Genomic DNA, 19,170 nt, shown 5'->3' with positions numbered 1-19,170 from the left:
TCCCACTCTGTCATCCAGGCTGGAGTGCAGTGGTGCAATCTCAGCTCACTACAACCTCTACCTCCTGATTTCAAGCAATTCTCCTGCCTCAGCCTCCCAAGTAGCTGGGACTACAGGCATGTGCCACCACAACCAGCTAATTTTTGTATGTTTAGTAGAGACATGGTTTCCTCATATTGACCAAGCTGCTCTTGAACATGTGACCTAAGGTAATCTGCCTGCCTCAGCTTCCCAAAGTGCTGGGATTACAGACATGAGCCACTGCACCCAGTGGAGTGACTATGTTTTCAATACATGAATTTTGGAGGGAACAAAAACATTCAACCATAGCAACAATCTTAGTAACTTACTTAATGAGAGTCTAGAATGTCAACTATGGGTGGATCCAGATTCTTAAATGAGTCTCTCTCCATAACTTAAATCTTTTATCCTATGCACTGACTTTTTATTTGAATAAAGTTCTGCCTAAAGTGTTCTCCTGCAAGTTGGGTTACATTCTTTTGGGTTCAAATAGAGTAGAAAAATAAATGTGTTTCTTAAACACCCCAATAAAATGTTTTTCTCTAAGCACCCCAGCATTATTTCAGTTGGGTCATGTGCCTAATCCTGAACCAATCACTGCAGGTGGAAAGCTGTAATGCTTTCATTGGCCAAGACACACATGCTCAGCCCTTAAAACCTGTCAACCCAACATAAGTGGAAATTTAGGTTGCCTATTTGCATTTTTATTATAAATATGTCTACAAGGAATATTCTTATGTTGGTCATTGTACTATTTTCTGATTATTTCAATAGAATAAATTCTTAGAAGTGGTAGAGCTGTGTCAATGTCTACACACATATTTTTAAACTTTCCTAAAATTTGTATAAAATTACCTTCTATAACATGACATCAATTTATATTTCAGTGAATAGTATATGAATCTATCTTTACATGGTCTCATTATATCCAAGTATTATTATTATTGCTAGCCTTTCTTATATTAGAAGATAAAATAAGTTAATTGATGTTTATATATTCTTGTTGAAAGTTCTTAGAATAAGTTGCAAATATTAAAACACTTTATTCACACGTATTTGAGCAAATATCTCCCAGAAAACCACAATATCATAAGCATACCCAAAAATTCAACTTTGACACAACTAATATTTAAACTATCTAATAAATTCTATAGTCATTTTTTTCCAATTGATTCCAAATGTGCTCTTCCCTGGGTTTTATAAGCAGGAGAAACTTAAGTCATTGGGCTAAAGTGTCACAGGATATTCTGTTCCAGGAAGGACAGTAACAGAACCTATGCTGTTCTGACCAGTTTCTCTTTATCTTAGGATGTTACATTCCCAGCACATTCTCTAATTGTTAAAGAAAACTGTAAGTGATAATACAAGAAAAGTTGGGCTGGGCAAGGCCATCCCAGGACTTATCTTGTAACTGGCTTCTTTCTCTTAGCACAGTGTTCTCCATGTTCATCTATGTTGTCAGAAATGGTAGAATATCTTCCTTTAAGTATGCATAATATACCATATTTTCTTTATCTATTCATCCATTACTGGGCATTTATATTGTTTCCATGTCTTAACTGTTATTGTCAGTAACGTTACAGTGAACATGAAAATGCATATATCTCTTTGAGATCCTGATTTGGGTTCCTTTGGATATATACATGCAAGTGTAATTCCTGGATCATATGGTAATTCTATTTTTTTTTTTTTTTTGAGACGGAGTTTCGCTCTCGTTACCCAGGCTGGAGTGCAATGGCGCAATCTCGGCTCACCACTACCTCCGCCTCCTGGGTTCAGGCAATTCTCCTGCCTCAGCCTCCCAAGTAGCTGGGATTACAGGCGCGCGCCACAACGCCCAGCTAATTTTTTGTATTTTTAGTAGAGACGGGGTTTCACCATGTTGACCAGGATGGTCTCAATCTCTTGACCTCGTGATCCACCCGCCTCAGCCTCCCAAAGTGCTAGGATTACAGGCTTGAGCCACCACGCCCGGCCCGGTAATTCTATTTTTAAACTTTAGAAACCACTACACTATTTTCCATAATTACTGTACTACTTTACATTCCCACAGCATAAAAGTGTTTGCTTTTCTCAACATTCTTGAAAACACCTGATAGCTTTTGTAGTTTTCGATAATTGCCATTCTAATGGGTGTGAGGTGATACTTCATTGTGGTTTTAATTTACATTTCCTTGGCAATTACTTATATTGGACACTTTTTTTAGACTTGTTGGCCAATTATATCTTTTAATATATGTTTATTAATTTGTTTGCCCATTTTAAAATTTGGGTTGTTTGGCATTTTGCTGTTTTGAATATTACTAACCCATTATCAGATGTATAGATTGCAAATATTTTCCCCCATTTTATAAGCTGTCTCTTCCCTCCATTGTTTTCTTTGCTGTTCAGAAACTTTTTAGTTTGATTCAGTCTCACTTGTCAATTTTTGCTGCTGTTGCCCATGCCATTGAATTGCTTATAAGAATTCTTATTGCCCAGACCAACGTCAATAAACTTTCCCCATTTTCTTCTAGTAGTTTTATAGTTTTAAGTCATGTTTAAGTCTTTAATCCATTTTGAATTGATATTTGTATATGACCTATGAAAAGAGTATAATTTCACTTTTCTGCATGTTGATACCCAGTTTTGTTAGCACCATTTCTCAAAGAGACTATTTTTTTTTTTTTTTACATTGTGTGGTCTTGGTACACTTGTCAAAGATCTTTTAAACTTATATGTGTTGGCTTATTTCTGGGCTTTCTGTTCTGTTCCATTAGTCTATATGTTTGCTTTTATTCTGGTGCCATGCTATTTTGATTATTATAGCTTTATAGTGTATTTCAAATCAGATAGTGTGAAAGTAACTTGATATTTTTAAAAATTTTTTGATGATTCAGAGTGCCTTGGGATTCTACATGAATTTTAGGATAGTGTTTTTCTATTTCTGTTAAAAATGTGATTGAAATTTTGATAGGAATTGCATTGAATCTATAGATTTGAGAACTATGAATATTTTAAAAATATTAAATTCTACAATCCTTGAACATAAGATATCTTCCCATTTATTTGTATCTTCTTCAATTGTTTTAAATAAGGATTTTGTAGTTGCCAGTGTATGGACTGCTCATCTTTTTGGTTAAATTTATTCCTATGTATATATTTTTTCTATTCTATTATAAATGGAATTAGTTTCTTAATTTCTTTTTTGAAATTGATGTTAGAGTTTGATGTTAATTTTTGTGAGATAATTTTGTATTCTACTACTTTACAAAATTAGTTCCATGTCCCTATTTCTGAGAAAGGAGTGCTGAGGTCTCCAAGTGTATTTGCAGATTTACTTACTTCTTCTCCTTGCAGATCTATCAGTTTTTTCCTAACATACTTTGACACTCTGTTTCTACACACATATCTGTTAAGAATTGTTATACAGTTTTGGAGAACTGATTCCTTATTATTTTGTAAGGCCCCTCTTTGTTAGCCCTGATAACTTTCCTTGCATACTCTTTTCTTGTTCTCAAGTCTGCTCTTTTCAGAAATTAACATAGCTACTTCTGCTTTTGTTGTTGCTGTTGTTATTGTTAGCAAGGCATCTCTTTCTTTATCCATTTACTCTTAATCTATATGATTCTTTATATTTCAAATGAGTAGACAATTTATAGTTAGGTCCTTGTTTTTTATCCACTCTGATGATTCTGGCTTTTAAGTGGTGTATTTGGGTCATTGACTTTTAACGTAATTGTTGATATCATTGGATTAACATCTACCATTCTTGTTACTGTTTTTTATTATTGCTCTTGTTCTTTTTCCTTATTTTTGTTTTTTACTCTCTCCCTGCCTTTTGTGGTTTTAATTGAGCATTGCATATATTTTTATTCTCTCTCCTTTCTTAGCATATTATATTTCTTTCTTTAATACATATTTTGTGATTGGTATAGGGTGTACAATATTACAAAATTCATTAGCAACAAATTCAAGTTTAATTTCAAGTAACACTATGCCACTTCATGGGTAGTATTAGTACCTTAAAATTGCAAAATAATTATAATCCCTTCCTTTCATCTCTTATATCATTGCTGTAACACTACATTTATAAGTGTTACATTACATGTAACACTCATAAATAGATGGTATATGTGTATGTGTATAATCAAATACATTGTTACATTTAAAATAATAATTCATCAGTCATGTCTAGTCTAATCATGAGTTCAATAAAAGCATTCATCATTTATCTTACAGTGAAGCATTTCTTATATTCTTAGAGTTTTTGCTTTTCTGTTTATATTCCCCATTTGTTCTTACCTGACCTCTACTTTATCTGTTAGAGCACTTAGCATATTAAATCACAGCTATTTTAAATTTCCAGACAGAAAACTCCAACATCCCTGCCACACCTGAGACTGGTTGTAATTCGGCCTCTTCAAACTGTATTTTTTGTCTTTTAGTCTGTCTTCTAACTTTTTCTTGCTATTCAAACAAGATATACTGGGTCAAAGGAATTGCAGTAAGTAGGCCTTTAGTAACGTGATTGTAATCTTTTTTATTATCGGAGGGACTTGCATCAATGTTTAATGGCTGCTGACTGACCAGGGTGGTGGTTGCTGAATTTTGTGGTGGCTCCGGCAATTTCTTGAATTAACACAATGAAGTCTGTGATACTGATTGACTCTTTTATTCACAGAAAAAAATTCTCTGTAGCATGTGCTCTTATTTGATAGCATTTTGTCCTCAGTAGAACTTTTTACAAAACCGTAGTCAATCCTCTCAAACTGAGCTGCTGCTTTATCAACTAAGTTTGTACAACATTCTAAATTCTTTGTTGTCATTTTAACAATGTCCACAGCATCTTCACCAGGAGCATTTTCTATCTCAAAAAAATCACTTGCTTTCCTCATGCATAAGAAGCAACTTCTCATCTGTTTTACCATGAGATTGCAGCAATTCAGTCATATCTTTGGACTCCACTTCTAATTCTCTAGTTATCTTGCTCTTTCCACCACATCTGCAGTGACTTCCTCTAGTGAAGTCTTGAACCCCTCAAAGCCATCCATGGAGATCGGAATCAGCTTCTTCCAAACTCCCATTAATGTTGATATTTTGACCTCCTCCCATAAATCATGAATGCACTTAATGGCATTTAGAATGGGAAATTCTTTCCAGTTTTCAATTTACTTTGCCCAAATCCATCAGAAGAATCAGTATTACAGCTATAGTCCTCTTAAATATGTTTATTTAATAAGATTTGAAAATCAAAATTAATCTTTTATCCCTGTACTATAGAATGGATTATGTTAGCAGCATAAGAACAACAGTAAACTATTTGTATGCCTTCAGCAGAACTTTTGGGTAACTGGGTGCATTGTCAATGAGCAGTAATATTTTGAAAGGAATCTTTTTTTCTGAAAAGCAGGTGTCAACAGTGGGTTTAAATTACTCAGCAAACCATTTTATAAACAGATGCGCAATCATCCGGGCCTTGTTTTTTCATTCCTAGAGCATAAGCAGAGTAGATTTAGCGCCATTCCTAAGGGCCCTAGGATTTTCAGAGTGGTGAATCAGCATTGGCTTCAACTTAAAATCACCAGCTCCATTTGCCCCAACAAGACTTACCTGTCCTTTTAAGTTTTGAAGCCAAGTATTACCTTCCCTAACTATAGAAGTCCTAGATAGCATCTTTTTCCAGTATAAGGTTGTTTCGTCACACTGAAAATCTGTTGTTTAGCGTAGCCACCTTCATCGATGATGTTAGCCAGGTCTTCCGGATGACTCGCTGCAGCTTCTCCATCACCACTTGTAGCTGCATCCTGCACTTTTATGTCATGCCTTCATGTCTTCTTTCCTTTAACCTCATGAATCAACCTCTGCTGGCGTCAAACTTCTTTTCTGTAGCTTCCTCATCTCTCTCAGCTTTAATGAATTGAAGAGTTATCTTCTCTGAATTAGGTTTTGACTTAAGGGAATGTTGTGGCTGATTTTATATTTTATCCAGATCACAAAATTTTGTCTATCAGCTATCAGGCTGTTTTGCTTTCTTATTGTTCATGTGTACACTAGAGTACCACTTTTAACTTCCTTAAATAACTTTTCCTTTGCATTCATAATTTGGCTGTTTGGTGCAAGAAACCTAGCCTCTAGCCTATCTCAGCTTTCAACACGCCTTCTTCACTATGCTTAATCATTTCTAGCTTTTGATTTATATGAAAGATGTGAAACTACTCCCTTTAGTTTAACACTTAGAAGCCATTGTATAGTTAATAATTGACTTGATTTTTATATTCTATATCTCAGAGAATAGAGAGCTCCGAGGAGAACAAGAGAGCAGATGAACAGCTGATCTGTGGATCAGTCAGAACACACACATTTATCAGTTAAGTTTGCTGTCATATGAATGCAGTTTGTTGCACCCCAAAACAATAACAATAGTAACATCAAAGGTCACTAATCACAGATAATAATAGCACATATAAAATAAGTTTAAAATATTGCAATAATTATCAAAATGTGACACTGAGACACCAAAGTGAGCACATGCTGTTGGTATAATGGTGCTGAACAACTTGCTCAATACAGTGTTGTCACTATCCCTCAGTTTTATAAAAATGCAATGTCTGCAAAGTTCATTAGATTGAAGTGCAGTAAATGAGATATGCCTGTAACAGAAAATTTAGGCAAACATTTGGATTATGTTGCTAGTTATACTCAAATTAATAAACCTTTTAGATAGATTTGTGCCTATGGCAACGTGGACAATAAGGGCAGTTTTTGTTCTGTTACTTTCTTTATTGTGGATATGACTTTACATATGACAACATTTTCTCATTTCCTCTACCAGTAATGTTTATATTCTTGCAGGTCCAGGATTCGCTGATATGCTGTAAATTTATCACATATCTCAGATGATAATCTAGTCTCTTACCCACAGGGAGAAACTTTCAGAGTTGCCAACCCTTTATATGTCCTCTTCATATGGGCAGAGTCTATTAGATCTGGGCTATAGATTACAGAAAGCCCAAATCAAATGATTTTATGCCAGAAAAGAATTTATTAGCTCTTCCAAATGGAAGGATCAGAGTTGTAGAGCTCACTTCAGATACAGATTGATGTTACAATGACACTCTTCTGACCTGGCTTTCCTCTCTTCTGTGTGCTAGCTTTGTTCTTAGACAGCTCTTCTTTTGTGTTTCTATGATAACTGCATCCAATACAGATCTTCTCTTCTAAACTGTAAGTCCACAGGAAAGAATGAGAGACACTTTCCAGAATTTTCAGAAAGGTTTCATTGTATCACTAGTTCTAAATGATTCTGAATATGTCATGGACTCACCTCTGATTTAATCACTGTGCATCGCTAAGGCTTGGGCCATGTGATCCACTAGTGAATAAAGAATGAAGTCAACTCTCCTGCAAACCCTTGGAAACAGAGCTGGTGATGGTGGTGGTTCAGAGGAGAATTGAGATAGTTAGTAGAAGGTGGTTGAATAGACACCAGGCAGCCGAATCAACATGTTGTATACTCTGGAAAACTGGAGCTAATTTGTGGTTATCTACATCATCTGATCTTTGATGAACAACTCAAATGTACACTTAATTAGTTTGTAATCTTTTTTCTTTTTCATCAGATTATATTTACATAATTACAGTATCAGAATTTCAGTATTTATCCCATACTTTATTTACTTTGGATGATTTTTCATATCACAATTAATTTAGTTACTATAGAGGAGATGTTGATATGATGAGCTGAAGATTGTAACTAGAGGTGAAAAATGAATTGTAGAAACCAAAGAGGAATAAGAAGAGACTCTGGCTTCATTAAAATGCCTTTCCCATGTTACCTTTGTAACAACTGATATTTTAAAACTAAATGTTAAATGTGGCTTATGATTTATTGGTACCATTGTTTTTAAACACACACACATACACACACGCTTTTCTTCATTTTCCCCTAGTGTATGTATTGCATGTTATAATAATTAATAATTAACAATAGTGTATAAATTATTAATTGCCATGAATTTCATTGGTATTATTTTGAATGCAAGTTAATAAATATGAAGTTATTCTATATGTATACAATTGTTTATATTAAATAAATTACAAGATTGGTGAAATCAAAAGTAAATTTGACCAGGCATGTAGTTCATAAGAAATAACTGTTTTACAACAGGTGGTATTCACGGGCAAGGACTACAGATATATTCTAAAAATCAATAATTCTGATAGAACAGGTAGGGAATAATAATATAAATCAAAATCCTTCTATTTGATGTCACCTGCATAGTTTACATTACAAAAATGATCAGGTATAATAGAATGAAGGGAAAAAAACACATCTGACAAAGGAAGTTTTGCATAGGGGTCATTAGTGTTAAATAAATATTCAATATTCACTTTCTACACATGAATCTTAAAGGCTCTAGAGGCCTGATTCTCACAGAAGTGTAATTTTGAATTAACAGGATATATAGAGCTCAGTAAAAGTACTTTGGTTCTTAGTCCCTGGGGCCATATGAGGAAAAGAGGGAGATATACAGAGATGTCTACAAATTGTTTCTCTTCTCATTCTACCCCAAGGAAAAAAACGTAAAAGTTGCCTTGCATCTTGCTATAATCTAAATGTTTATGTCTTTTCCCTAGCAAATGTGTATGTTAAAATCTTCACCACCAAGATATTAGGAGATAAGGCCTTTGGGAAGTGATTGGGTCACGGGGCACAGCCCTCATAACTGGATTTAGTGTCTTTATCAAAGAAGCCCAAGAGAGACCACTTGTCTAACTTCTACCATGTGAGGTTAGAGTGAGATGATGGCTGCCTATGAGGAAGCAGGCACTCACCAGATACTGAATCTGCTGGCATCAGATCTTGGACTTTACAGCCCCCAGAGCTAAAATACATTTCCGTGGTTTATAAGGCCCCGGTCTAAGGTATTCTTTTATAGCAGTTTAAACAAAGATACATTCTGCATAAGCCAATATCCTATGTGCATTTTACACATTTCTGAGTTTCTAATAAACGTTAGGTATAATTTCCAATGTGACTTAATGTTTGAGTCCACAGTACACTGTAATCTCCACTAAGATCACAGAATAATTATCTCAAATAACTCTCATTAATAAAACATTAGGTTAACCAGAGAAAGAAAGAAAAGGAAGAAGTGCTTTAGTTCTTGGGAGAAGTCTTCTTAAAATAACAAGAATGCCAGTATGGTGTTATTTATTGCCCATAAATAGAGTGATCATTCTTACTTTACAGGTTTGCTTAGAGCAAATAATAAATCTAAACTTTGTAGAAAATTCTTTATTTACCTGAAATTGTGTGAAAAAAATATACACGTGTGTGTGCCTATTTGTATTATTTTAATGTGAATACTACTATCATTACTCACACTGTTATACTATTGTCTAACAGTGCAATAAACTAGCATATTAAATCTTGTATATCTTTAGATTTGTGCTCTTTTAATGTATTTTATGTATATATGCAGCAATTCACCATGGAACTCTCTATTTCCAGCTCAGAAACAAAAATGTATCATTTTACTTTCACTATAGTAGTTCCTCCTTATCTGTGGTTTTGCTTTCTATGATGTCAATTACCCGTAGTCAACTACAGTTCAAAAATGAAAATGTTCAGAAATAACTCAAAAGTTATGTTATATCTCATTCTGCATAGCATGTTAAAATATTACACCATCCCACTTTATCTTGCCTAGGATGTGATTTATTCCTTTGTCCAGCATGTCCATGCTGTAGATACTCTCAATTCTGTTAGTTACTTAGTAGTTTTCTTGGTTCATCAGGTTGACTGTAATGATATCACAGTGCTTCAGTTCAAATAACCCTTATTTTCCTAAATAATGGTGCCCAAATGCAAGAGTAGTAATGCTGGCATATTGTTATAGTTGTTCTATTTTATTATGAGTTATTGCTGCTAATGTCCTATTGTGCCTAATGAATAAATTAAACTTTATCATAGATATGTTTATATAGGAAAAAAACATACTACATACGCCATTTGGTACTATCCATAGTTTCAGGCATTCACTGGAGTCTCAGAATATAGCTCCTGCTGATATGCAGACTATACTGTATGCTTTTGAAAAATGTCCCAAATGTCTGACTTTCTGAATATCAGTTACAGAGTTAGAGCTGAGGATTTCCAGGAAACAGTTTGCTTTACCTCAATACCCAAGATATTATTTTCACTATATCTAAAATATCTTATCCTGTTAGAAGGAGAAGGGAAAAAAGAAAACTTTTCCATTTAATTGTTTATTTGATTTGTATCAGCTGCTTTAGTTTTGTTGCTGATGCTAAGCATAGTTAGAAGAGATGGAAGGTGACAGGTAACAGAACAGTTACTTCTGTGTGGCTTACAGATGCAAAGCAAAGCATCTTTATTGATATCCTTTTTAAAGAGTTCACTGAGGTGCAGCTCACAGTTGTTAAGTGGAATGGAAAACAGAAATCCCTTTGAAAATAAGAGACAGAATTCAAGGTCAGTCTCCCATAAGCCAGTAGTCCCTATAGTCTCACCTTTTTGGAAACGGTAAATCATTTATCTGGGTTTGTTCACCGCATGCTGATGCTATCACACCTTATCACTCTCTATAAGAAAACTTCACTAGCATATTTTAAAACAACAATTTATCTTCTCTTGTCCCATAAGCCAACTTGAACCCCAAAATATCTCACTGGGAAAAACATTTACAAGTTGCAATGCTTTTAACAGAAATTAAAACTTTCTTATATCTGTCAGTCAAAGTTAAGTTATAGTGGGTATATTATATCTTAGATGGGCTCACTGTGCCTACTACAATTATACATTTTTAAAATATTCAAAGCATTCAGAACAAGAGGGGAATTATTGTATTGTTTCTATGTGAGTGACAACATGTTCTTCTTGGTGATCTTTTCTCTATGTCTTTCATACTGGATATCTTTGGAGAGAACACACTAATGATGAATTACTGAGACCATCATTTTACCATTGTACAAGATGCTCCAGCCAGAAGTGCTCAAACTTCAGCTCCACCCAAATTTCTGATTCAACAGTGTTGACAAAATGAGTCAAACTTGGTAAAATATTTGAAGAAATTTTTTTCTGAGCCAAATATGAGTTACCAATGGTCTGTGACAGAGCCCTCAAGAGATCTTGAGAACAGGTGCCTAAGGTGGTCAGGCCACAACCTGGTTTTATCCATTTTACAGAAAATAAGACACCAATCAATACATGTAAGGTGTACACTGGTTAAGTCTGGAAAGGCAGGAGAACTGGAAAGGGCAGGGGCCTTCCAGGTCATACACAGATTCAAAGATTTTCTGACTGGCAATTGGTTGAAAGGAACAGAAGGAATGTCTGGATTACAATAAAGGGCTGTGGAGACAAATGTTTTCTCATGCAGATGAAGCCTTCAGGTAGCAGGCTTCAGAGAGAAGAGACTGTAAATGTTTCTTACCAGACTTAAAGAGTCTGTCCTTTCATGAATTTCAAAAGGGAAAAGGGTATATTGAGCCATGTCTGACTCCCCCTTCTCAACATGGCCTTTACTAGTTTTTCAGGTTAACATTGGAATGCCCTTGGCCAAGAGGAAGGGTCCATTGAGATGGCTGAGGGGGTTCAAAATTTTTTTGTCCTGGTTTACAGGCAGGTTGGGGATGAGGGAGGAGAATTTTTACTTTTAACAATGTTTTATATGATGCTGATGTTGCTGGTCTGGGAACTACACTATGAGAATCATTAGTCTAATCTATAATTTATTAGCCATAGAAAATTTATCATCACAATCTATTATTTCATATATAATATATTATCACAGATATAATAGTATATTAGAATTAGAATTAGAAATTTATAAGCCATAGCTAAATTGATTAGTCATCAGCATTACGGTCTTAAAGGATTGCTTCATTAGAAGTATAAGGGATATATAAAAATACCTGAACTGTAAAGATGCAGAATAGAATAAAATAGATCAAAATCTCTGTCATATCTATAACAAAATTATTTCAGTGAAAATGATATTTTGAGGCCATTAAAATGTGGGTGTGCTCCAAAAATGTAAGATTGTATTTTCTTCAAGCAGGTACTAAAGATAGAAACTGTGTTCAATTATGGAAAGACATATTATGTTTCCTTGCACACCTAAGTGTTACAGCCTTAAAAAAAATTGTTCATTTTATTCATTTATAGTGGCAAGCATTTACTGGTGCTTTCCTACTGACAGCTAATGCAGTGATTTTCAACTGCTGTGCCAAGTTTAATTGATGTGTAAATTTCATATTTGCTTCATCAAATCTTGATCCACGTATAAGTTTTACACTTCTTACAACTGAATATTAATATTGTTGGGTAATTTTGAATGTTGCTATGATGCTAGAGACTAAAGTACATATTTTCAAAAGATAAATAAGAAATAAAGTGTAACTTTAAGTCAGAGACAAAATATAAATAAATAAGCAATAACAAAAAGAGCTCCTGTTTACTGAAATACAGGAGGGCTTCGTTTCATTATTAGGCATGAAAGAGCCATTGGGGCAATAAACAGTTTTCCTCTAAAGTAAAACAACAAATAACAACAAAGCAAAGAGAATGATTCCTAAGGATGTTTCAGTTAAGAGTAAGACCAAAAGAAATGGTGAATATATCATCCACAGTTACAATTTAATGTTCTGCATATTTTAATCCCTTCAAGCATGCCTCCCCTAGAAGCTAGTATTATTTAAAAGTGCCCTAAGAGTATACAGAGGATGGAAACTACACATTTAGAGTTGAATTGCAAGATTTATTTAAAAAAAAAAAAAGAAGGGTAAAGCAGCCATCTCTTCATGTCAGTGTGTATTGCTTATAAAAACTAAAGGTGCTTAGTTTTTACTTCCAAAGAATTGAACTTATTAATTTGGAAGTGACCTCAGGAATCTACATTTATAAATGATTACAGTAAGAATCAATTTGAAAAACTCTGGAAGAGAGGGTATTCCTTAGTAGGTTCTTTTCTATCTCTTCTGTCTTACTCTACTGCAGTAACTTTACCATGCAGGATTACCCATAAGGACTCACTGCTGATCATTAGCCTTATATTTAGCTATATTACTGAAAAAAAGTTACACTCCATAAGACACTCCCTTTGTACATTCTGCCCAAGGAAGTGAGTATAGATAAACTTCTTATCAAACAGTCTCCTTAGAAATAAGAAATTTAAAGACTTAAGTAGGGCTAGGCACAGTGGCTCACACCTGTAATCCCAGCACTTTGGGAGGCCAAGGTGGGCAAATCACTTGAGGTCAGGAGTTCATGACCAGTCTGGCCAACATGGGGAAACCCTATCTCTACTAAAATTACAAAAATTAGCCAAACAAAATAGCGATGAATGTAATCCCAACTATGTGGGAGGCTGATACAGGAGAATCACTTGAACCCAGGAGGCAGAGGTTGCTGTGAGCAGAGATCCTGCCATAGCACTCGAGCCTAGGATAAACAGATCCAGATTCCGTCTCAAAAAAAAAGAAAAAAAAAGACTTAAATAGTTAAAAATGGCTTTTTCTCTGCGAAAATCCAAAGGTTTGCACAAGAATTCTATAGTTTTAGGACTGAAAATCACATGGTCGATGAAACTCCTTTGTCCTGGGCAAACCATGGCAGTTGGCAATCCTACTCGTAGCTCTGTGATTTTCACGTTTTATTCCCAGCTACCTATGTAGTAGCTGGAAAACAAACATGCCAATAAACAAACAAAAAAAAAATTCAGTGAAGAGTTTTTTGTTCTTTTTCAATTGCACTCTCATTCTTATTCTGCTGATACCCTTCACATATTTTCAAAACAAAAAACAAAACAAAACATCAAACAGCCATTGAATCCATGACTGACTTGAGGGCAAATCCAGCATTGTATTTACCTTTTCATCCCCAGTGTCTAGCCCAGTGTCTGACACTGTGAGAGGTATTTGGTAAGGTTTGGAGGACATTAAAATATTGCTTTCCATATGTATCAAAGAAGTCATTTCCTTCTATGAATATGCTCTAAGCTGGTTCTCCTTACCCCCAGCTACCACAAATGTGTTTTCATCAATCTTAAACTATGTTTGAGTTATATGCTTCCCTTGAAAACTAGGTTTGCTCTTCCAAATGCATTTTATAAAATCGAAGCTCTCAAATTTATCTGTCAGAAGAACTGTTGAAGTGCTAGAGAAGAGGTCCATTATCTGTTGTGAAGTTTGCTTTAGGGAAATAAGGAAATGCAGATATTTGTATAACCAGACTAGGACATTCTTCCCAGTCCTTCTGATGTCTAGCAACAAGGTTACCAGTTAAGTCAGATTAAGTTCAAGCACATTTTTCCTGATTTCTGTTGATATATACCAGCCATTCTGATGGTGGAAAAGCTTCTTCCCATTAAGGCAAAAACTGTAGTAACAAATATCATGCTCAGACACCAAAGTGAACACTCTCCCTGAAGCATTTGAGAGATTTTTCAGTGAAAAGGCTTAAGGAAGAAACTCTGCCCCTTGTTTGAAACACATATCACAGAAACATGAGAAATAATTAGGAGTTCGATAATCAGTAAATTCATTATCATCACTCCTTATCAATTCAAATTATGAAGACCCCCAAATGTCCAGGAATTTGTACACATGTGTATGTGCACGTGTATACACACATACCTAGGTTGGTGTGCTCTGGCCTATAAGACAGTATAACAGAACTTTGAAGGAAATACAGATTTCAGTCCTATACAAAGAACAAGTGACTTGGTAGCTGGCAGTTCACACTGGTACAGTTGATTTGAAAACTGTACATGTAAATGACTCTTCTTCCCTTTCTTTGCCCTTTCACTAACCACACAAACTCCCTTACACATTTCAGTTACCCGTTAATGATAACCAGATATCTCTAAAAAGCATTCTTTGAACCACAGCCTTTCAAACCAGTCTTTCAATATTACATCACTCCTGACTTCTCCACTCATATTTTCTCTTCATTTCTGCATGTAACATCAAATTCAAGGCTTCTTCTCTCCCTCATACCCATCTCTCATCACTTTGAAGTCTTTTCTTCAGCATCCTAGCTCCTCTCACTTTGACAAACAGATTAATGAAAGACAGGAGCACATGGCTTCTGCCTACCTTTTCTCCTTTAGGTAGTATAGGATGACATAGTCCAGTCAAATTCTTCCAAAGTTCAATGGGCACCAAGAACATTTCCTTTATTTGTTCCATCTCACACCCCATCTCTCTACACCAACAACTTGCTTTGACAGTATGTTCCATTTTGATGTCAATCTAAGCATATGATAGTTCGGGCAAAGCTTTAACATGAGTGATTCAATTGGGATGAGGAGGAAACACATTGGTAATAAAATGCTGGGTGCATTTACTTGATTCCAGCAGACACAATTATTTTAATGGTAATTTGTTTTGCATTTGAGGGCAGGGGGAAGATTTTGTTTGTTTTGCTTTGCTTTTTGCCTCAATACTTGTCATCCAAAAGATCACAGGGATGGCTAAATAGTAGAAATGAGAGCTTTGTTGCAATATCAATTTGCAAACCAGAGAAGAAAAAGTCTTGTGAGAGGGCACCTGTGAGAACCAAAGGTGCCCTCTCTTCCAAGGAAGGCCAGATTGGGTTTTATGCTTCACAGAGCTGGTATCATACACATTAAGCAGATTTGGGGGAAAAGCCATACATATTTATGAGGAGAGCTGAGTGCATGGGGATTGAGTGAACATGTATGTAACACATATTCCATGTTCACTTTGGGGCAGGGTTTTAGTGTTAAAATGAGATGGAATATTTATATATATATGAAAAGGTAAACATAGGACACAAAGATGGTTTGTGGGCAGCCTCTGTAAACTGGCTGACACTAGTTTAAGGTCTGCAATCACTTACTAGAAAAGAATGTTTGCAAGGCCAGTTCTCTGTCCAATCACAGAAATTGTCTGGAATGTAAATCAGAGTTCATAGCTCTTATTGTTAGAAAGTGTAGCCATACGAATTTAGAAATGCGCCATGCCAGACAGACCCTGAACTCTTGACCTGTACGTCACTTGGTTTCCTTAACCTTAGGGTTCATCTTAGTTGATAAAGGGGTGTCTATTTTGGTCTCTTAGATCACACACTCACTAATAAGTTTTCTGATTTCCTTTGAGACCACCACAACCCACCAGAATTGCTTCATGGAATATCGTTAAAGTGTATCTTGCAAACTATGCCATTTAACTCTTAGGCTCTCCCAAGGCAAACAACAGTTTGGCTAAAAAAAAAAATAATTAAAAAAAATAAAGTTTATATACACTCTGCAAAAGACATTGTAATAGCACACACTAGATATTTAGTGATAAGTCAATGATTTTTTATTGTTGGCACTATAAATTCATCACAAACTAAGAAACAATCTTAGTTGCAACACATATAGACTATAGACTTGTGTGAGTCATCAATATATGTATATTTAGGCATGAAACATTTTATGTTTCATGAAGCCTTTTTTAAAATTGCATTTTAGGTTTTGGGGTACATGTGAAGAACATGCAAGATTGTTGCATAGGTATACACGTGGCAGTGTGATTTGCTGCCTTCCTCCCCATCACCTATATCTGGCATTTCTCCCCATTCTATCTCTCCCCAACTCCGCACCCCCTGCTGTCCCTCCCCTATTTCCCCCCAACAGACCCCAGTGTATAGTGCTATGACGCCTGTTTTAAGAAAACAGAAAAAAAGCAGGTCCCATGAGGAAATGACAGCCATGGACACAAGGAGACATAGAATTTGGGGGTCTCTATGTCTACTCGTCAAGTAGATGATAAGACACTCAAAAGATCCTTTAGGAAACAGTGTATATTTTGTTAACTTGGTGCTACATTAAACTGTTTATTCATCTGGGTAAAAAACGTGGTGATCTCTCTGGGTACATTTTTGTCATCCAAGGAAGAAATCGTGGTCCTACGAAGAAAAATTGATCTGGAAAAGGAGAGCAACATATCCCTGCAAGAGGTGTCTGGGGAGAAAATGCTAGAAGAACGAAAGGCAGAACAGTGGACCTAGTTGGAGGCAGAAGAAATGGAAGGACTTCTCAAGGATTGAGAAGTCTCTCTTGCCCAAGAAGATGTTCTGGGTGATCATTAAGACTTGTTTTATTTTGCAGAAATGATGCTGCTTTGAAGAGGAAGAGTTTTTATTGAAATTCGAGTGACATCTCTGTCACCGTCTTGTTAGACTGGAGACTGTCGAGTTTTGAAATGCTTTTTTAATTTATTTATTCTCTTTCAAGCATAAAACATGACAGAATTACGAAAGTTGGAAAGGGTGGAGACTGAAAGGCTTAGAGAGTGAGGGTATGGATTTGGGGGAGGGCTTTTGCCTTCAAAAAAAGTCACATAAGAAAGCAGTGGGCCATATCACTCTCTAGTTAACAGCTTGTCATGTTGTTTTCTTTGCCTGAAATTAGATTTATAGAAGAATTTTTCATTTAGTTTAAAATAATATTTAGATTTCAAAAGTGAGGTAATATTCCTGAATGGGAGTATACTCTTGTGGATGGGTAAAACTAACTCTGAATCATCAAGGGTATAACATTCAGTCCTTGATTGTTATTCTGTCTGTCTCTATTCTGAGTTGCTAATGACCTGTTAAAAGAATATTTACCCTGTACTTACTCTGGAAGCTCATTTTTCCTCTATTTCTCAGTTAGCAAGAAGAATTTTTGGGTAAGTTTCAGTAGCTTATCTGTACCACAGCCAATATTCAGAGACAAGATTATGTAGATTTACCACAATTGTTCGAGCATGAGCTTCCGGGTTACTTCAGAGATGAAGAAAAGAAGGAAGATAAATATTAGGAGTTCGTATAGACTGCAAAGTTCATTATAGGATGACTATTTGCTTACATATGTAGGGGCATGGCCTATTCAAAGTCATATGAAACATGTGAATAAAAGGTATTATAAAAATATTTTATATTATAAAAACAGTGTTATCTACTGTAATTTTTAAATGGTCTTTCTGGAGAATTTTTAAAGGCCTTTAATTTTATAATTCTCCTGTAATCTCTCTTTTATTAGGGAACATTAAACAAGAAGTCATGGGCCCTGATCTGGAGTAGAGCAGACCAAAGATTTACATGTAAAACAATTGAAGAACAATAAAATCAAGCTCAAGTTTCTGTGTTAAAGAGTTCAGAAGTATACACAATCCTATTCCATAATGACCCTCCACCTTGTCAAAGACATCACAGAAAATGATTTGGCTTGCCAGTCCAAATAAGAGATATAGTACAGGCAAAATACCCACAGGAGAGGGTACAAACACGGTGTGCACATTTTAATGCATCACCTACAGAGGAAAAGAAGGCCTCGGGGAAGGAGCACAAAGAAAGTAAGTTCAGAAGGAAAGAGACATGATGTCTATGTCTATACATCAAACTAAACATTAAAACATTTTAATAAATTTCTACACAACTTAGAAGCATGGGTATCAGTTTGTAATTTTGCTTATAGATTTTATATTCTTGTGTAGAATTTACCATTTCCAATTGTGACTTTTTTCAGCTTCATTTAACTGAATCTATCCTGGGTATCCCCCAAGCAAAAAGTATGGCATATTCTTTTTACTTTCCTTTAATTGTTTCAGTGACGGCTCAAATGATGCTCTATTGTCGAGATTGAAAGAGTGAATTTGTCCACTCTTGCTCTAATTCCATAATCAAAAGCAGCTGGAGTTTAACAAGGTCCAGACAGTTCCAGCCCAATTGAGGCAGGTTATTTTCCTTTTCCACTTCCGACTATGAAAGACCTGGTGTCAGGTTATCATTTCCAGAAAACATCTATGCCAGCAAAACCTGCAGATACAGACTTTTTCCCTTTCTGAATTGTTAGTTGGTCTCCCAGCACATTTTGAATGTAACCTTTTTAATCCCTGCATTTGCAATTAGAGATTAAAATTCCATTCCAAGAGCCATTCGGCAGATGGCATAGCATGAAGAAACTGGAGGTATTTTAAAATTGTATTTATACAGAACACCAGATGAATTTGCCAATCTGTTTCTTCCTGAGCTTATATATTTTCTTGTGAAAACTGATTGTTTAAGATGTAGATTTCATTTGCTGGGATTTAGCATTTTTATAGGATTTTAAAGCATCAATTAATCCATCTCTTGTTCAGCACAGTTGA

General features: G+C 35.3%; 1 long non-coding RNA gene across 1 annotated transcript in view; it reads right to left on the bottom strand.

Moving 5' to 3' along the window:
* LOC144580716 (uncharacterized) overlaps positions 1-19,170 on the bottom strand; it is a 611,731-nt gene that overhangs the window by 410,427 nt on the left and 182,134 nt on the right. The window lies entirely within an intron of this gene.

Source organism: Callithrix jacchus, chromosome 2, assembly GCF_049354715.1.
Source record: "Callithrix jacchus isolate 240 chromosome 2, calJac240_pri, whole genome shotgun sequence".
Lineage (NCBI taxonomy): Eukaryota > Metazoa > Chordata > Mammalia > Primates > Cebidae > Callithrix > Callithrix jacchus.
Note: the sequence above shows the minus strand (reverse complement) of the source record. Positions and strands in the feature narration are given on the sequence as shown.